We start from the raw sequence: 18,668 nt of genomic DNA, 5'->3' as shown, positions 1-18,668 counted from the left end.
GTGTGAGGTTACGGTGTCAGGCTAAAGTGTGAGGCTACAGTGTAAGGTTACAGTTTGAGGCTACAGTATGAGGCCACAGTGTGAGATTACAGTGCAAAGGCTACAGTGTCAGGTTACAGTGTGAGGTTACAGTGTAAGGCTACATGTGACGCTGCGGTATAAGGCTACATTGTGAGGCTACAGTGTCAGGCTACAGTGTCAGGCTACAGTGTAAAGGCTACATTGTAAGGCTACAGTGTCAGGTGAAAGTATCAGGCTACATTGTCAGGCTACAGTGTAAGGCTACAGAATGAGGATACAGTGTGAGACTATAGTGTGCGGCTACAGCCTAAGGTTACAGTCTAAAGGCTACAGTGAAAGGCTACAGTGTAAGGCTACAAAGTGTAAGGCTACAGTGTGAGGCTACAGTGTGAGGCTACAGTGTCAGGCTTCAGTTTCCGGCTACAGTGTGAGGCTACAGTGTCAGGCTATACAGTGTAAGGCTACAGTGTAAGGCTACAGTGTCAGACTACAGTATCAGGCTGCAGTGTCAAGCTACAGTGTGAGACTACAGTGTAAGGCTACAGCATAAGGCTACAGTGTGAGGCTACAGAGTCAGGCTAGAGTGTCATGCTACAATGTAAGGCTACATTTTCAAGCTACAGTGTCAGGCTACAGTGTCAGCCAACACAGTGTAAGGCTACAGTGTGAAGTGACAGTGTGAGGGTACAGTGTAAGACCACAGTGTAAAACTATAGTGTGAGGCTACAGTGTGAGGCTTCAGTGGAAGGCTACAGTGTGAAGCTACAGTGGAAGGCTACAGTGTAAGACTACAGTGTGAGGCTAAAGTATAAGGCTACAGTGTGAGATTACAGTACAAAGCTACAGTGTGAGACTACAGTGTAAGGCTACAGTGTGAGGCTACAGTGTGAGGCTACAGTGTGAGGCTACAGTGTCAGGCTCGAGTGTTAGGCTACAATGTCAGGCTACAATGTCAGGCTACAGTGTCAGGCTATACCGTGTAAGGCTACAGTGTGTGACGACAATGTCAGGCTACAGTGTCAGGCTACAGTGTAAGGCTACAGTGTGAGGCTATAGTGTAAAGGCGACAGTGTAAGGCTAAAGGGTGAGGCTACAGTGAAAGGCTGCAGTGTAAAGGCTACAGTGTGAGCCTACAGTGTAAGGCTATAGTGTAAAGGCTACAGCGTAAGGCTACAGTTTAAGGCTACGGTGTAAAGGCTTCAGTGTGAGCCTACATTGTAAGGCTGGAGTGTAAAGACTACAGTGTAAAGGTTACAGTGTAAAGGCTACAGGGTACAGCTACAGTGTTAAGGCTACAGAGTGAGCCTACAGTGTACGACTACAGTGTAAATGCTACAGTGTAAAGTCTACAGTGTAAGGCTACAGTGTAAGCCTACAGTGTAAGACTTCAGCGTGAAGCTACAATGTCAGGCTACAGCGTGAGGCTACAGTGGAAGGCTAAATTGTGAGGCTGCAGCATAAAGGCTACAGTGTAAAGGTTACAGTGTAAAGGCTACAGGGTAAGGCTACAGTGTTAAGGCTACAGAGTGAGCCAACAGTGTACGACTACAGTGTAAAGGCTACAGTGTAAAGGCTCAGTGTAAGGCGACAGTGTAAGCCTACAGTGTAAGACTACAGTGTGAAGCTACAGTGTCAGGCTACAGCGTGAGGCTACAGTGGAAGGCTAAAGTGTGAGGCTACATTGTAAGGCTACAGTGTGAGGATATACAGTGTAAGGTTACAGTGTAAGACTAAAGTGTGAGGCTACAGTATAAGGCTACAGTGTGAGGCAACAGTGGAAGGCTACAATGTGAGACTACAGTGTAAGGCTACAGTGTAAGATACAATGTGAGGCCACATTATGAGGCTACAGTGTGTGGCTACAGTGGAAGGCTACAATGTGAGGCTACAGTGTAAGGCTACAGTGTCAGGCTGCAGTGTGAGACTACAGTGTAAGACTACAATATAAGGCTACAGTGTCAGGCTACAGTGTCAGGCTACAGTGTGAGATGACAGTGTGAGGCTACAGTGTGTAGCTACATTGCAAAGGCTACAGTGTGAGGCCACAGTGTGAGATTACAGTGCAAAGGCTACAGTGTCAGGTTACAGTGTGAGGTTACAGTGTAAGGCTATATGCGACACTGCAGTGTAAGGCTACATTGTGAGGCTACAGTGTCAGGCTACAGCATCAGGCTACAGTGTAAAGGCTACATTGTAAGGCTACAGTGTCAGGTGAAAGTATCAGGCTACGTTGTAAGGCCACAGTATAAGGCTACAGAATGAGGATACAGTGTGAGTCTATAGTGTGTGGCTACAGCCTAAGGTTACAGTCTAAAGGCTAAAGTGAAAGGCTACAGTGTAAGACTACATTGTGAGTCTACAGTTTCCGGCTACAGTGTCAGGCTACAGTGTGAGGCTATACAGTGTAAGACTACAGTGTAAGGCTACAGTGTGAGACTACAATGTCAGGCTACAATGTGAGGCTACAATGGAAGGCTACAGTGTAAAGGTTACAGTGTAAAGGCTACAGGGTAAGGCTACAGTGTTAAGGCTACAGAGTGAGCCTACAGTGTAAGCCTACAGTGTAAGACTACAGTGTGAAGCTACAGTGTCAGGCTACAGCGTGAGGCTACAGTGGAAGGCTAAAGTGTGAGGCTACATTGTAAGGCTACAGTGTGAGGCTATACAGTGTAAGGTTACAGTGTAAGACTAAAGTGTGAGGCTACAGTATAAGGCTACAGTGTGAGGCAACAGTGGAAGGCTACAATGTGAGACTACAGTGTAAGGCTACAGTGTAAGACTACAATGTGAGGCCACAGTATGAGGCTACAGTGTGTGGCTACAGTGGAAGGCTACAATGTGAGGCTACAGTGTAAGGCTACAGTGTGAGGCTGCAGTGTGAGACTACAGTGTAAGACTACAATATAAGGCTACAGTGTCAGGCTACAGTGTCAGGCTACAGTGTGAGATGACAGTGTGAGGCTACAGTGTGCGACTACATTGCAAAGGCTACAGTGTGAGGCCACAGTGTGAGATTACAGTGCAAAGGCTACAGTGTCAGGTTACAGTGTGAGGTTACAGTGTAAGGCTATATGCGACACTGCAGTGTAAGGCTACATTGTGAGGCTGCAGTGTCAGGCTACAGCATCAGGCTACAGTGTAAAGGCTACATTGTAAGGCTACAGTATCAGGTGAAAGTATCAGGCTACGTTGTAAGGCCACAGTATAAGGCTACAGAATGAGGATACAGTGTGAGTCTATAGTGTGTGGCTACAGCCTAAGGTTACAGTCTAAAGGCTACAGTGAAAGGCTACAGTGTAAGGCTACACAGTGTAAGGCTACATTGTGAGGCTACAGTGTGAGGCTACAGTGTGAGTCTACAGTTTCCGGCTACAGTGTCAGGCTACAGTGTGAGGCTATACAGTGTAAGACTACAGTGTAAGGCTACAGTGTGAGACTACAATGTCAGGCTACAGTGTGAGGCTACAGTGGAAGGCTACAGTGTGAGGCTACAGTGGAAGGCTACAGTGTGAGGCTATAATGTTAGGCTACAGTGTAAGGCTACAGTGAGAGGCTACAGTGCGATGCTACAATGTGAGGCTAAAGTGTAAGGCTATACAGTGTGAGGCTGCAGTGTGAGACTGCAGCAACAGGCTACAGTTTGAGGCTATAGTGTAAGGCTATACAGTGTACGGGTGCAGTGTGAGGCTATACAATGTAGGGCTACATTGTGAGGCTACAGCGTAAGGCTATACAGGGTAAGGTTACAGTGTGAGGTTACAGTGTAAAGGCTACAGTGTAAGGCGACAGTGTGAGGTTACGGTGTCAGGCTAAAGTGTGAGGCTACAGTGTAAGGTTACAGTTTGAGGCTACAGTATGAGGCCACAGTGTGAGATTACAGTGCAAAGGCTACAGTGTCAGGTTACAGTGTGAGGTTACAGTGTAAGGCTACATGTGACGGTGCAGTATAAGGCTACAGTGTCAGGCTACAGTGTCAGGCTACAGTGTCAGGCTACAGTGTAAAGGCTACATTGTAAGGCTACAATGTCAGGTGAAAGTATCAGGCTACATTGTGAGGTTACAGTGTAAGGCTACAGAATGAGGATACAGTGTGAGGCTATAGTGTGCGGCTACAGCCTAAGGTTACAGTCTAAAGGCTACAGTGAAAGGCTACAGTGTAAGGCTACAAAGTGTAAGGCTACAGTGTGAGGCTACAGTGTGAGGCTACAGTGTCAGTCTACAGTTTCCGGCTACAGTGTCAGGCTATACAGTGTAAGGCTACTGTGTAAGGCTACAGTGTCAGACTACAGTATCAGGCTACAGTGTCAAGCTACAGTGTGAGACTACAGTGTAAGGCTACAGCATAAGGCTACAGTGTGAGGCTACAGAGTCATGCTACAATGTAAGGCTACATTTTCAAGCTACAGTGTCAGGCTACAGTGTCAGCCAATACAGTGTAAGGCTACAGTGTGAAGTGACAGTGTGAGGCTACAGTGTAAGACCACAGTGTAAAACTACAGTGTGAGGCTACAGTGTGAGGTTTCAGTGGAAGGCTACAGTGTGAGGCTACAGTGGAAGGCTACAGTGTAAGACTACAGTGTGAGGCTAAAGTATAAGGCTACAGTGTGAGACTACAGTGCAAAGCTACAGTGTGCGACTATAGTGTAAGGCTACAGTGTGAGGCTACAGTGTCAGGCTCGAGTGTTAGGCTACAATGTGAGGCTACAATGTCAGGCTACAGTGTCAGGCTCGAGTGTTAGGCTACAATGTGAGGCGACAATGTCAGGCTACAGTGTCAGGCTACAGTGTGAGGCTACAATTATTAGGCTACATTGTAAGGCTATACACTGTGAGGTTACAGTGTGAGGCTACAGCATCAGGCTACAGTGTGAGACTACAGTGTAAGGCTATACAGTGTATGGGTACAGTGTGAGGCTATACAATGTAGGGCTACAGTGTGAGGCTACACTGTAAGGCTATACAGTGTAAGTTTATAGTGTGAGCCTACAGTGTAAAGGCTACAGTGTAAGGCTACAGTGTAAGGCTACAGTGTCAGGCTCGAGTGTTAGGCTACAATATGAGGCTACAATGTCAGGCTACAGTGTCAGGCTATACAGTGTAAGGCTACAGTATGAGGCTTCAGTGGAAGGCTACAGTGTGAGGCTACAGTGGAAGGCTACAGTGTGAGACTACAGTGTAAGGCTACAGTGTGAGGCTACAGTGTGAGGCTACAGTGTAAGGGTACAGTGTCAGGCTCGAGTGTTAGGCTACAATGTGAGGCTACAATGTCAGGGTACAGTGCCAGGCTATACAGTGTAAGGCTGCAGTGTGTGGCGACAATGTCAGGCTACAGTGTAAGGCTACAGTGTGAGGCTATTAGTGTAAAGGCGACAGCGTAAGTCTAAAGTGTGAGGCTACAGTGAAAGGCTGCAGTGTAAAGGCTACAGTGTGAGCCTACAGTTGAAGGCTACAGTGTAAAGGCTACAGTTTAAGGCTACAGTGTAAAGGCTTCAGTGTGAGCCTACAGTGTAAGGCTGCAGTGTAAAGGCTACAATGTAAAGGTTACAGTGTAAAGGCTACAGGGTACGGCTACAGTGTTAATGCTACAGAGTGAGCCTACAGTGTACGACTACAGTGTAAATGCTACAGTGTAAAGTCTACAGTGTAAGGCTACAGTGTAAGCCTACAGTGTAAGACTACAGTGTGAAGCTACAATGTCAGGCTACAGCGTGAGGCTACAGTGGAAGGCTGAAGTGTGAGGCTGCAGCATAAAGGCTACAGTGTAAAGGTTACAGTGTAAAGGCTGCAGGGTATGGCTACAGTGTTAAGGCTACAGAGTGAGCCTACAGTGTACGACTACAGTGTAAAGGCTACAGTGTAAAGGCTACAGTGTAAGGCTACAGTGTAAGCCTACAGTGTAAGACTACAGTGTGAAGCTACAGTGTCAGGCTACAGCGTGAGGCTACAGTGGAAGGCTAAAGTGTGAGGCTACAATGTAAGGCTACAGTGTGAGGCTATACAGTGTAAGGTTACAGTGTAAGACTAAAGTGTGAGGCTACAGTATAAGGCTACAGTGTGAGGCAACAGTGGAAGGCTACAATGTGAGACTACAGTGTAAGGCTACAGTGTAAGATACAATGTGAGGCCACATTATGAGGCTACAGTGTGTGGCTACAGTGGAAGGCTACAATGTGAGGCTACAGTGTAAGGCTACAGTGTGAGGCTGCAGTGTGAGACTACAGTGTAAGACTACAAATTTAAGGCTACAGTGTGAGGCTACAGTGTCAGGCTACAGTGTGAGATGACAGTGTGAGGCTACAGTGTGTAGCTACATTGCAAAGGCTACAGTGTGAGGCCACAGTGTGAGATTACAGTGCAAAGGCTACAGTGTCAGGTTACAGTGTGAGGTTACAGTGTAAGGCTATATGCGACACTGCAGTGTAAGGCTACATTGTGAGGCTACAGTGTCATGCTACAGCATCAGGCTACAGTGTAAAGGCTACATTGTAAGGCTACAGTGTCAGGTGAAAGTATCAGGCTACGTTGTAAGGCCACAGTATAAGGCTACAGAATGAGGATACAGTGTGAGTCTATAGTGTGTGGCTACAGCCTAAGGTTACAGTCTAAAGGCTAAAGTGAAAGGCTACAGTGTAAGACTACATTGTGAGTCTACAGTTTCCGGCTACAGTGTCAGGCTACAGTGTGAGGCTATACAGTGTAAGACTACAGTGTAAGGCTACAGTGTGAGACTACAATGTCAGGCTACAATGTGAGGCTACAATGGAAGGCTACAGTGTAAAGGTTACAGTGTAAAGGCTACAGGGTAAGGCTACAGTGTTAAGGCTACAGAGTGAGCCTACAGTGTAAGCCTACAGTGTAAGACTACAGTGTGAAGCTACAGTGTCAGGCTACAGCGTGAGGCTACAGTGGAAGGCTAAAGTGTGAGGCTACATTGTAAGGCTACAGTGTGAGGCTATACAGTGTAAGGTTACAGTGTAAGACTAAAGTGTGAGGCTACAGTATAAGGCTACAGTGTGAGGCAACAGTGGAAGGCTACAATGTGAGACTACAGTGTAAGGCTACAGTGTAAGACTACAATGTGAGGCCACAGTATGAGGCTACAGTGTGTGGCTACAGTGGAAGGCTACAATGTGAGGCTACAGTGTAAGGCTACAGTGTGAGGCTGCAGTGTGAGACTACAGTGTAAGACTACAATATAAGGCTACAGTGTCAGGCTACAGTGTCAGGCTACAGTGTGAGATGACTGTGAGGCTACAGTGTGCGACTACATTGCAAAGGCTACAGTGTGAGGCCACAGTGTGAGATTACAGTGCAAAGGCTACAGTGTCAGGTTACAGTGTGAGGTTACAGTGTAAGGCTATATGCGACACTGCAGTGTAAGGCTACATTGTGAGGCTGCAGTGTCAGGCTACAGCATCAGGCTACAGTGTAAAGGCTACATTGTAAGGCTACAGTATCAGGTGAAAGTATCAGGCTACGTTGTAAGGCCACAGTATAAGGCTACAGAATGAGGATACAGTGTGAGTCTATAGTGTGTGGCTACAGCCTAAGGTTACAGTCTAAAGGCTACAGTGAAAGGCTACAGTGTAAGGCTACACAGTGTAAGGCTACATTGTGAGGCTACAGTGTGAGGCTACAGTGTGAGTCTACAGTTTCCGGCTACAGTGTCAGGCTACAGTGTGAGGCTATACAGTGTAAGACTACAGTGTAAGGCTACAGTGTGAGACTACAATGTCAGGCTACAGTGTGAGGCTACAGTGGAAGGCTACAGTGTGAGGCTACAGTGGAAGGCTACAGTGTGAGGCTATAATGTTAGGCTACAGTGTAAGGCTACAGTGAGAGGCTACAGTGCGATGCTACAATGTGAGGCTAAAGTGTAAGGCTATACAGTGTGAGGCTGCAGTGTGAGACTGCAGTAACAGGCTACAGTTTGAGGCTATAGTGTAAGGCTATACAGTGTACGGGTGCAGTGTGAGGCTATACAATGTAGGGCTACATTGTGAGGCTACAGCGTAAGGCTATACAGGGTAAGGTTACAGTGTGAGGTTACAGTGTAAAGGCTACAGTGTAAGGCGACAGTGTGAGGTTACGGTGTCAGGCTAAAGTGTGAGGCTACAGTGTAAGGTTACAGTTTGAGGCTACAGTATGAGGCCACAGTGTGAGATTACAGTGCAAAGGCTACAGTGTCAGGTTACAGTGTGAGGTTACAGTGTAAGGCTACATGTGACGGTGCAGTATAAGGCTACAGTGTCAGGCTACAGTGTCAGGCTACAGTGTCAGGCTACAGTGTAAAGGCTACATTGTAAGGCTACAATGTCAGGTGAAAGTATCAGGCTACATTGTGAGGTTACAGTGTAAGGCTACAGAATGAGGATACAGTGTGAGGCTATAGTGTGCGGCTACAGCCTAAGGTTACAGTCTAAAGGCTACAGTGAAAGGCTACAGTGTAAGGCTACAAAGTGTAAGGCTACAGTGTGAGGCTACAGTGTGAGGCTACAGTGTCAGTCTACAGTTTCCGGCTACAGTGTCAGGCTATACAGTGTAAGGCTACTGTGTAAGGCTACAGTGTCAGACTACAGTATCAGGCTACAGTGTCAAGCTACAGTGTGAGACTACAGTGTAAGGCTACAGCATAAGGCTACAGTGTGAGGCTACAGAGTCATGCTACAATGTAAGGCTACATTTTCAAGCTACAGTGTCAGGCTACAGTGTCAGCCAATACAGTGTAAGGCTACAGTGTGAAGTGACAGTGTGAGGCTACAGTGTAAGACCACAGTGTAAAACTACAGTGTGAGGCTACAGTGTGAGGTTTCAGTGGAAGGCTACAGTGTGAGGCTACAGTGGAAGGCTACAGTGTAAGACTACAGTGTGAGGCTAAAGTATAAGGCTACAGTGTGAGACTACAGTGCAAAGCTACAGTGTGAGACTATAGTGTAAGGCTACAGTGTGAGGCTACAGTGTCAGGCTCGAGTGTTAGGCTACAATGTGAGGCTACAATGTCAGGCTACAGTGTCAGGCTCGAGTGTTAGGCTACAATGTGAGGCGACAATGTCAGGCTACAGTGTCAGGCTACAGTGTGAGGCTACAATTATTAGGCTACATTGTAAGGCTATACACTGTGAGGTTACAGTGTGAGGCTACAGCATCAGGCTACAGTGTGAGACTACAGTGTAAGGCTATACAGTGTATGGGTACAGTGTGAGGCTATACAATGTAGGGCTACAGTGTGAGGCTACACTGTAAGGCTATACAGTGTAAGTTTATAGTGTGAGCCTACAGTGTAAAGGCTACAGTGTAAGGCTACAGTGTAAGGCTACAGTGTCAGGCTCGAGTGTTAGGCTACAATATGAGGCTACAATGTCAGGCTACAGTGTCAGGCTATACAGTGTAAGGCTACAGTATGAGGCTTCATTGGAAGGCTACAGTGTGAGGCTACAGTGGAAGGCTACAGTGTGAGACTACAGTGTAAGGCTACAGTGTGAGGCTACAGTGTGAGGCTACAGTGTAAGGGTACAGTGTCAGGCTCGAGTGTTAGGCTACAATGTGAGGCTACAATGTCAGGGTACAGTGCCAGGCTATACAGTGTAAGGCTGCAGTGTGTGGCGACAATGTCAGGCTACAGTGTAAGGCTACAGTGTGAGGCTATTAGTGTAAAGGCGACAGCGTAAGTCTAAAGTGTGAGGCTACAGTGAAAGGCTGCAGTGTAAAGGCTACAGTGTGAGCCTACAGTTGAAGGCTACAGTGTAAAGGCTACAGTTTAAGGCTACAGTGTAAAGGCTTCAGTGTGAGCCTACAGTGTAAGGCTGCAGTGTAAAGGCTACAATGTAAAGGTTACAGTGTAAAGGCTACAGGGTACGGCTACAGTGTTAATGCTACAGAGTGAGCCTACAGTGTACGACTACAGTGTAAATGCTACAGTGTAAAGTCTACAGTGTAAGGCTACAGTGTAAGCCTACAGTGTAAGACTACAGTGTGAAGCTACAATGTCAGGCTACAGCGTGAGGCTACAGTGGAAGGCTGAAGTGTGAGGCTGCAGCATAAAGGCTACAGTGTAAAGGTTACAGTGTAAAGGCTGCAGGGTATGGCTACAGTGTTAAGGCTACAGAGTGAGCCTACAGTGTACGACTACAGTGTAAAGGCTACAGTGTAAAGGCTACAGTGTAAGGCTACAGTGTAAGCCTACAGTGTAAGACTACAGTGTGAAGCTACAGTGTCAGGCTACAGCGTGAGGCTACAGTGGAAGGCTAAAGTGTGAGGCTACAATGTAAGGCTACAGTTTGAGGCTATACAGTGTAAGGTTACAGTGTAAGACTAAAGTGTGAGGCTACAGTATAAGGCTACAGTGTGAGGCAACAGTGGAAGGCTACAATGTGAGATTACAGTGTAAGGCTACAGTGTAAGATACAATGTGAGGCCACATTATGAGGCTACAGTGTGTGGCTACAGTGGAAGGCTACAATGTGAGGCTACAGTGTAAGGCTACAGTGTGAGGCTGCAGTGTGAGACTACAGTGTAAGACTACAAATTTAAGGCTACAGTGTGAGGCTACAGTGTCAGGCTACAGTGTGAGATGACAGTGTGAGGCTACAGTGTGCGGCTACAGTGCAAAGGCTACAGTGTGAGGCCACAGGGTGAGATTACAGTGCAAAGGCTACAGTGTCAGGTTACAGTGTGAGGTTACAGTGTAAGGCTATATGCGACAGTGCAGTGTAAGGCTACATTGTGAGGCGACAGTGTCAGGCTACAGCATCAGGCTACAGTGTAAAGACTACATTGTAAGGCTACAGTATCAGGTGAAAGTATCAGGCTACGTTGTAAGGCCACAGTATAAGGCTACAGAATGAGGATACAGTGTGAGTCTATAGTGTGTGGCTACAGCCTAAGGTTACAGTCTAAAGGCTACAGTGAAAGGCTACAGTGTAAGGCTACACAGTGTAAGGCTACATTGTGAGGCTACAGTGTGAGGCTACAGTGTGAGTCTACAGTTTCCGGCTACAGTGTCAGGCTACAGTGTGAGGCTATACAGTGTAAGACTACAGTGTAAGGCTACAGTGTGAGACTACAATGTCAGGCTACAGTGTGAGGCTACAATGGAAGGCTACAGTGTGAGGCTACAGTGGAAGGCTACAGTGTGAGGCTATAATGTTAGGCTACAGTGTAAGGCTACAGTGTGAGGCTACAGTGCGATGCTACAATGTGAGGCTAAAGTGTAAGGCTATACAGTGTGAGGCTACAGTGTCAGGCTACAGTTTGAGGCTACAGTGTAAGGCTATACAGTGTACGGGTACAGTGTGAGGCTATACAATGTAGGGCTACATTGTGAGGCTACAGTGTAAGGCTATACAGGGTAAGGTTACAGTGTGAGGTCACAGTGTAAAGGCTACAGTGTAAGGCGACAGTGTGAGGTTACGGTGTCAGGCTAAAGTGTGAGGCTACAGTGTAAGGTTACAGTTTGAGGCTACAGTATGAAGCCACAGTGTGAGATTACAGTGCAAAGGTTACAGTGTCAGGTTACAGTGTGAGGTTACAGTGTAAGGCTACATGTGATGCTGCAGTATAAGGCTACATTGTGAGGCTACAGTGTCAGGCTACAGTGTCAGGCTACAGTGTAAAGGCTACATTGTAAGGCTACAGTGTCAGGTGAATGCATCAGGCTACATTGTCAGGCTACAGTGTAAGGCTACAGAATGAGGATACAGTGCGAGGCTATAGTGTGTGGCTACAGCCTAAGGTTACAGTCTAAAGGCTACAGTGAAAGGCTACAGTGTAAGGCTACAAAGTGTAAGGCTACAGTGTCAGTCTACAGTTTCCGGCTACAGTGTCAGGCTACAGTGTCAGGCTATACAGTGTAAGACTACAGTGTAAGGATACAGTGTCAAGCTACAGTGTGAGACTACAGTGTAAGGCTACAGCATAAGGCTACAGTGTGAGGCTACAGAGTCAGGCTAGAGTGTCATGCTACAATGTAAGGCTACATTTTCAAGCTACAGTGTCAGGCTACAGTGTCAGCCAATACAGTGTAAGGCTACAGTGTGAAGTGACAGTGTGAGGCTACAGTGTAAGGCAACAGTGTAAAACTACAGTGTGAGGCTACAGTGTGAGGTTTCAGTGGAAGGCTACAGTGTGAGGCTACAGTGGAAGGCTACAGTGTAAGACTACAGTGTGAGGCTAAAGTATAAGGCTACAGTGTGAGACTACAGTGCAAAGCTACAGTGTGAGACTACAGTGTGAGGCTACAGTGTGAGGCTACAGTGTAAGGCTACAGTGTGAGGCTACAGTGTAAGGCTACAGTGTCAGGCTCGAGTGTTAGGCTACAATGTGAGGCTACAATGTCAGGCTACAGTGTCAGGCTTGAGTGTTAGGCTACAATGTGAGGCGACAATGTCAGGCTACAGTGTCAGGCTACAGTGTGAAGCTACAGTGGAAAGCTACAGTGTGAGGCTACAATTTTTAGGCTACATTGTAAGGCTATACACTGTGAGGCTACAGTGTGAGGCTACAGCATCAGGCTGCAGTGTGAGACTACAGTGTAAGGCTATACAGTGTACGGGTACAGTGTGAGGCTATACAATGTAGGGCTACAGTGTGAGGCTACAGTGTAAGGCTATACAGTGTAAGGTTATAGTGTGAGGCTACAGTGTAAAGGCTACAGTGTAAGGCTACAGTGTAAGGCTACAGTGTCAGGCTCGAGTGTTAGGCTACAATGTGAGGCTACAATGTCTGGCTACAGTGTCAGGCTATACAGTATAAGGCTACAGTGTGAGGCTACAATGTCAGGCTACAGTGTCAGGCTATACAGTGTAAGGCTACAGTGTGAGGCGACAATGTCAGGCTACAGTGTCAGGCTACAGTGTGAGGCTACATTGGAAGGCTACAGCGTGAGGCTACAAATTTTAGGCTACAGTGTAAGGCTATACAGTGTGAGGCTACAGTGTGAGGCTACAGCATCAGGCTACAGTGTGAGACTACAGTGTAAGGCTATACAGTGTACGGGTACAGTGTGAGGCTATACAATGTAGGGCTACAGTGTGAGGCTACAATGTAAGGCTATACAGTGTAAGGTTAGAGTGTGAAGCTACAGTGTAAAGGCTACAGTGTAAGGCTACAGTGTAAGGTTACAGTTTGATGCTACAGTATGAGGCTACAGTGTGAGGCTACAGTGTAAGAGTAAAGCGTGAGTCTACTGTGTGAGGCTACAGTGTGAGGCTACAGTGTAAGGCTATACAGTGTAAGGCTACAGTGTGAGGCTACAGTGTGAAGGCTACAGTGTAAGGCTAAAGTGTGAGGCTACAGTGAAATGCTGCAGTGTAAAAATTATAGTGTGAGCCTACAGTGTAAGGCTATAGTGTAAAGGCTACAGTGTAAGGCTACAGTGTGAGGCTACAGTGTAAAGGCTATAGTGTAAGGCTAAAGTGTGAGGCTGCAGCATAAAGGCTGCAGTGTAAAGCTTACAGTGTAAAGGCTACAGGGTAAGGCTACAATGCTAAGGCTACAGAGTGAGCCTACAGTGTACGACTACAGTGTAAAGGCTACAATGTAAAGGCTACAGTGTAAGGCTACAGTGTAAGCCTACAGTGTACGACTACAGCGTGAAGCTACAGTGTCAGGCTACAGCGTGAGGCTACAGTGGAAGGCTAAAGTGTGGGGCTACAGTGTAAGGCTACAGTGTGAGGCTATACAGTGTAAACTTACAGTGTAAGACTAAAGTGTGAGGCTACAGTATAAGGCTACAGTGTGAGGCAACAGTGGAAGGATACAATGTGAGACTACAATATAAGGCTACAGTGTAAGACTACAATGTGAGGCTACAGTGGAAGGCTACAGTGTAAGACTACAGTGTGAGGCTAAAGTATAAGGCTACAGTGTGAGACTACAGTGCAGAGCTACAGTGTGAGGCTACAGTGTAAGGCTACAGTGTCAGGCTCGAGTGTTAGGCTACAATGTGAGGCGACAATGTCAGGCTACAGTGTCAGACTACAGTGTGAGGCTACAGTGGAAGGCTACAGTGTGAGGCTACAATTTTTAGGCTACATTGTAAGGCTATACACTGTGAGGCTACAGTGTGAGGCTACAGCATCAGGCTACAGTGTGAGACTACAGTGTAAGGCTATACAGTGTACGGGTACAGTGTGAGGCTATAAAATGTAGGGCTACAGTGTGAGGCTACAGTGTAAGGCTATACAGTGTAAGGTTATAGTGTGAGGCTACAGTGTAAAGGCTACACTGTAAGGCTACAGTGTAAGGCTACAGTGTGAGGTTACGGTGTCAGGCTAAAGTGTGAGGCTGCAGTGTAAGGTTACAGTTTGAGGCTACAGTATGAGGCTACAGTGTGAGGCTACAGTGTGAGGCTGCAGTGTCAGGCTACAGCGTGAGGCTACAGTGGAAGGCTAAAGTGTGAGGTTACAGTGCAAGGCTACAGTGTGAGGCTATACAGTGTAAGGTTACCGTGTAAGACTAAAGTGTGAGGCTACAGTATAAGGCTACAGTGTGAGGCAACAGTGGAAGGCTACAATGTGAGACTACAGTGTAACGCTACAGTGTAAGACTACAATGTGAGGCCACAGTGGAAGGCTACAGTGTAAGACTACAGTCTGAGGCTAAAGTATAAGGCTACAGTGTGAGACTACAGTGCAAAGCTACAGTGTGAGACTACAGTATAAGGCTACAGTGTGAGGCTACAATGTGAGGCTACAGTGTAAGGCTACAGTGTAAGACTACAATGTGAGGCCACATTATGAGGCTACAGTGTGTGGCTACAGTGGAAGGCTACAATGTGAGGCTACAGTGTAAGGCTACAGTGTGAGGCTGCAGTGTGAGACTACAGTGTAAGACTACAATATAAGGCTACAGTGTCAGGCTACAGTGTCAGGCTACAGTGTGAGATGACAGTGTGAGGCTACAGTGTGCGGCTACATTGCAAAGGCTACAGTGTGAGGCCACAGTGTGAGATTACAGTGCAAAGGCTACAGTGTCAGGTTACAGTGTCAGGTTACAGTGTAAGGCTATATGCGACACTGCAGTGTAAGGCTACATTGTGAGGCTACAGTGTCAGGCTACAGCATCAGGCTACAGTGTAAAGGCTACATTGTAAGGCTACAGTATCAGGTGAAAGTATCAGGCTACATTGTAAGGCCACAGTGTAAGGCTACAGAATGAGGATACTGTGTGAGTCTATAGTGTGTGGCTACAGCCTAAGGTTACAGTCTAAAGGCTACAGTGAAAGGCTACAGTGTAAGGCTACACAGTGTAAGGCTACATTGTGAGGCTACAGTGTGAGGCTACAGTGTGAGTCTACAGTTTCCGGCTACAGTGTCAGGCTACAGTGTGAGGCTATACCGTGTAAGACTACAGTGTAAGGCTACAGTGTGAGACTACAATGTCAGGCTACAGTGTGAGGCTTCAGTGGACGGCTACAGTGTAAGGCTACAGTGTGAGGGTACAGTGCGATGCTACAATGTGAGGCTAAAGTGTAAGGCTATACAGTGTGAGGCTGCAGTGTGAGACTACAGCATCAGGCTACAGTTTGAGGCTATAGTGTAAGGCTATACAGTGTATGGGTACAGTGTGAGGCTATAAAATGTAGGGCTACATTGTGAGGCTACAGCGTAAGGCTATACAGGGTAAGGTTACAGTGTGAGGTTACAGTGTAAAGGCTACAGTGTAAGGCTACAGTGTGAGGTTACGGTGTCAGGCTAAAGTGTGAGGCTACAGTGTAAGGTTACAGTTTGAGGCTACAGTATGAGGCCACAGTGTGAGATTACAGTGCAAAGGCTACAGTGTCAGGTTACAGTGTGAGGTTACAGTGTAAGGCTACATGTGACGGTGCAGTGTGAGGCTACAGTGTCAGGCTACAGTGTAAGGCTACAGAATGAGGATACAGTGTGAGGCTATAGTGTGCGGCTACAGCCTAAGGTTACAGTCTAAAGGCTACAGTGAAAGGCTACAGTGTAAGGCTACAAAGTGTTAGGCTACAGTGTCAGGCTATACAGTGTAAGGCTACTGTGTAAGGCTACAGTGTCAGACTACAGTATCAGGCTACAGTGTCAAGCTACAGTGTGAGACTACAGTGTAAGGCTACAGCATAAGGCTGCAGTGTGAGGCTACATAGTCAGGCTAGAGTGTCATGCTACAATGTAAGGCTACATTTTCAAGCTACAGTGTCAGGCTACAGTGTCAGCCAATACAGTGTTAGGCTACAGTGTGAAGTGACAGTGTGAGGCTGCAGTGTAAGACCACAGTGTAAAACTACAGTGTGAGGCTACAGTGTGAGGTTTCAGTGGAAGGCTACAGTGTGAGGCTACAGTGGAAGGCTACAGTGTAAGACTACAATTTTTAGGCTACACTGTGAGGCTACAGTGTGAGGCTACAGCATCAGGCTACAGTGTGAGACTACAGTGTAAGGCTATACAGTGTATGGGTACAGTGTGAGGCTATACAATGTAGGGCTACAGTGTGAGGCTACACTGTAAGGCTATAGAGTGTAAGTTTATAGTGTGAGCCTACAGTGTAAAGGTTACAGTGTAAGGCTACAGTGTAAGGCTACAGTGTCAAGCTCGAGTGTTAGGCTACAATGTGAGGCTACAATGTCAGGCTACAGTGTCAGGCTATACAGTGTAAGGCTACAGTGTGAGGCTTCAGTGGAAGGCTACAGTGTGAGGCTACAGTGGAAGGCTACAGTGTGAGGCTACAGTGGAAGGCTACAGTGTAAGACTACAGTGTGAGGCTAAAGTATAAGGCTACAGTGTGAGATTACAGTACAAAGCTACAGTGTGAGACTACAGTGTAAGGCTACAGTATGAGGCTACAGTGTGAGGCTACAGTGTAAGGCTACAGTGTCAGGCTCGAGTGTTAGGCTACAATGTGAGGCTACAATATCAGGCTACAGTGTCAGGCTACAGTGTAAGGCTACAGTGTGAGGCTATTAGTGTAAAGGCGACAGTGTAAGGCTACAGTGTAAAGCCTTCAGTGTGAGCCTACAGTTGATGGCTATAGTTTAAAGGCTACAGTTTAAGGCTACAGTGTAAAGGCTTCAGTGTGAGCCTACAGTGTAAGGCTGCAGTGTAAAGGCTACAATGTAAAGGTTACAGTGTAAAGGCTACAGGGTACGGCTACAGTGTTAAGGCTACATAGTGAGCCTACAGTGTACGACTACAGTGTAAATGCTACAGTGTAAAGTCTACAGTGAAAGGCTACAGTGTAAGCCTACAGTGTAAGACTACAGTGTGAAGCTACAATGTCAGGCTACAGCGTGAGGCTACAGTGGAAGGCTAAAGTGTGAGGCTGCAGCATAAAGGCTACAGTGTAAAGGTTACAGTGTAAAGGCTACAGGGTAAGGCTACAGTGTTAAGGCTACAGAGTGAGCCTACAGTGTACGACTACAATGTATAGGCTACAGTGTAAAGGCTACAGTGTAAGGCCACAGTGTAAGCCTACAGTGTAAGACTACAGTGTGAAGCTACAGTGTCAGGCTACAGCGTGAGGCTACAGTGGAAGGCTAAAGTGTGAGGCTACAACGTAAAGCTACAGTGTGAGGCTATACAGTGTAAGGTTACAGTGTAAGACTAAAGTGTGAGGCTACAGTATAAGGCTACAGTGTGAGGCAACAGTGGAAGGCTACAATGTGAGACTACAGTGTAAGGCTACAGTGTAAGACTACAATGTGAGGCCACATTATGAGGCTACAGTGTGTGGCTACAGTGGAAGGCTACAATGTGAGGCTACAGTATAAGGCTACAGTGTGAGGCTGCAGTGTGAGACTACAGTGTAAGACTACAAATTTAAGGCTACAGTGTCAGGCTAAAGTTGAGATGACAGTGTGAGGCCACAGTGTGAGATTACAGTGCAAAGGCTACAGTGTCAGGTTACAGTGTGAGGTTACAGTGTAAGGCTATATGCGACACTGCAGTGTAAGGCTACATTGTGAGGCTACAGTGTCAGGCTACAGCATCAGGCTACAGTGTAAAGGCTACATTGTAAGGCTACAGAATCAGGTGAAAGTATCAGGCTACGTTGTAAGGCCACAGTATAAGGCTACAGAATGAGGATACAGTGTGAGTCTATAGTGTGTGGCTACAGCCTAAGGTTACAGTCTAAAGGCTACAGTGAAAGGCTACAATGTAAGGCTACACAGTGTAAGGCTACATTGTGAGGCTACAGTGTGAGGCTACAGTGTGAGTCTACAGTTTCCGGCTACAGTGTCAGGCTACAGTGTGAGGCTATACAGTGTAAGACTACAGTGTAAGGCTACAGTGTGAGACTACAATGTCAGGCTACAGTGTGAGGCTACAGTGGAAGGCTACAGTGTGAGGCTACAGTGGAAGGCTACAGTGTGAGGCTATAATGTTAGGCTACAGTGTAAGGCTACAGTGTGAGGCTACAGTGCGATGCTACAATGTGAGGCTAAAGTGTAAGGCTATACAGTGTGAGGCTACAGTGTGAAGCTACAGCGTCAGGCTACAGTTTGAGGCTACAGTGTAAGGCTATACAGTGTACGGGTACAGTGTGAGGCTATACAATGTAGGGCTACATTGTGAGGCTACAGTGTAAGGCTATACAGGGTAAGGTTACAGTGTGAGGTTACAGTGTAAAGGCTACAGTGTAAGGCGACAGTGTGAGGTTACGGTGTCAGGCTAAAGTGTGAGGCTACA

Source organism: Pristiophorus japonicus, chromosome 7 (assembly GCF_044704955.1).
Source record: "Pristiophorus japonicus isolate sPriJap1 chromosome 7, sPriJap1.hap1, whole genome shotgun sequence".
Lineage (NCBI taxonomy): Eukaryota > Metazoa > Chordata > Chondrichthyes > Pristiophoridae > Pristiophorus > Pristiophorus japonicus.
This window is presented reverse-complemented; position numbering follows the sequence as displayed.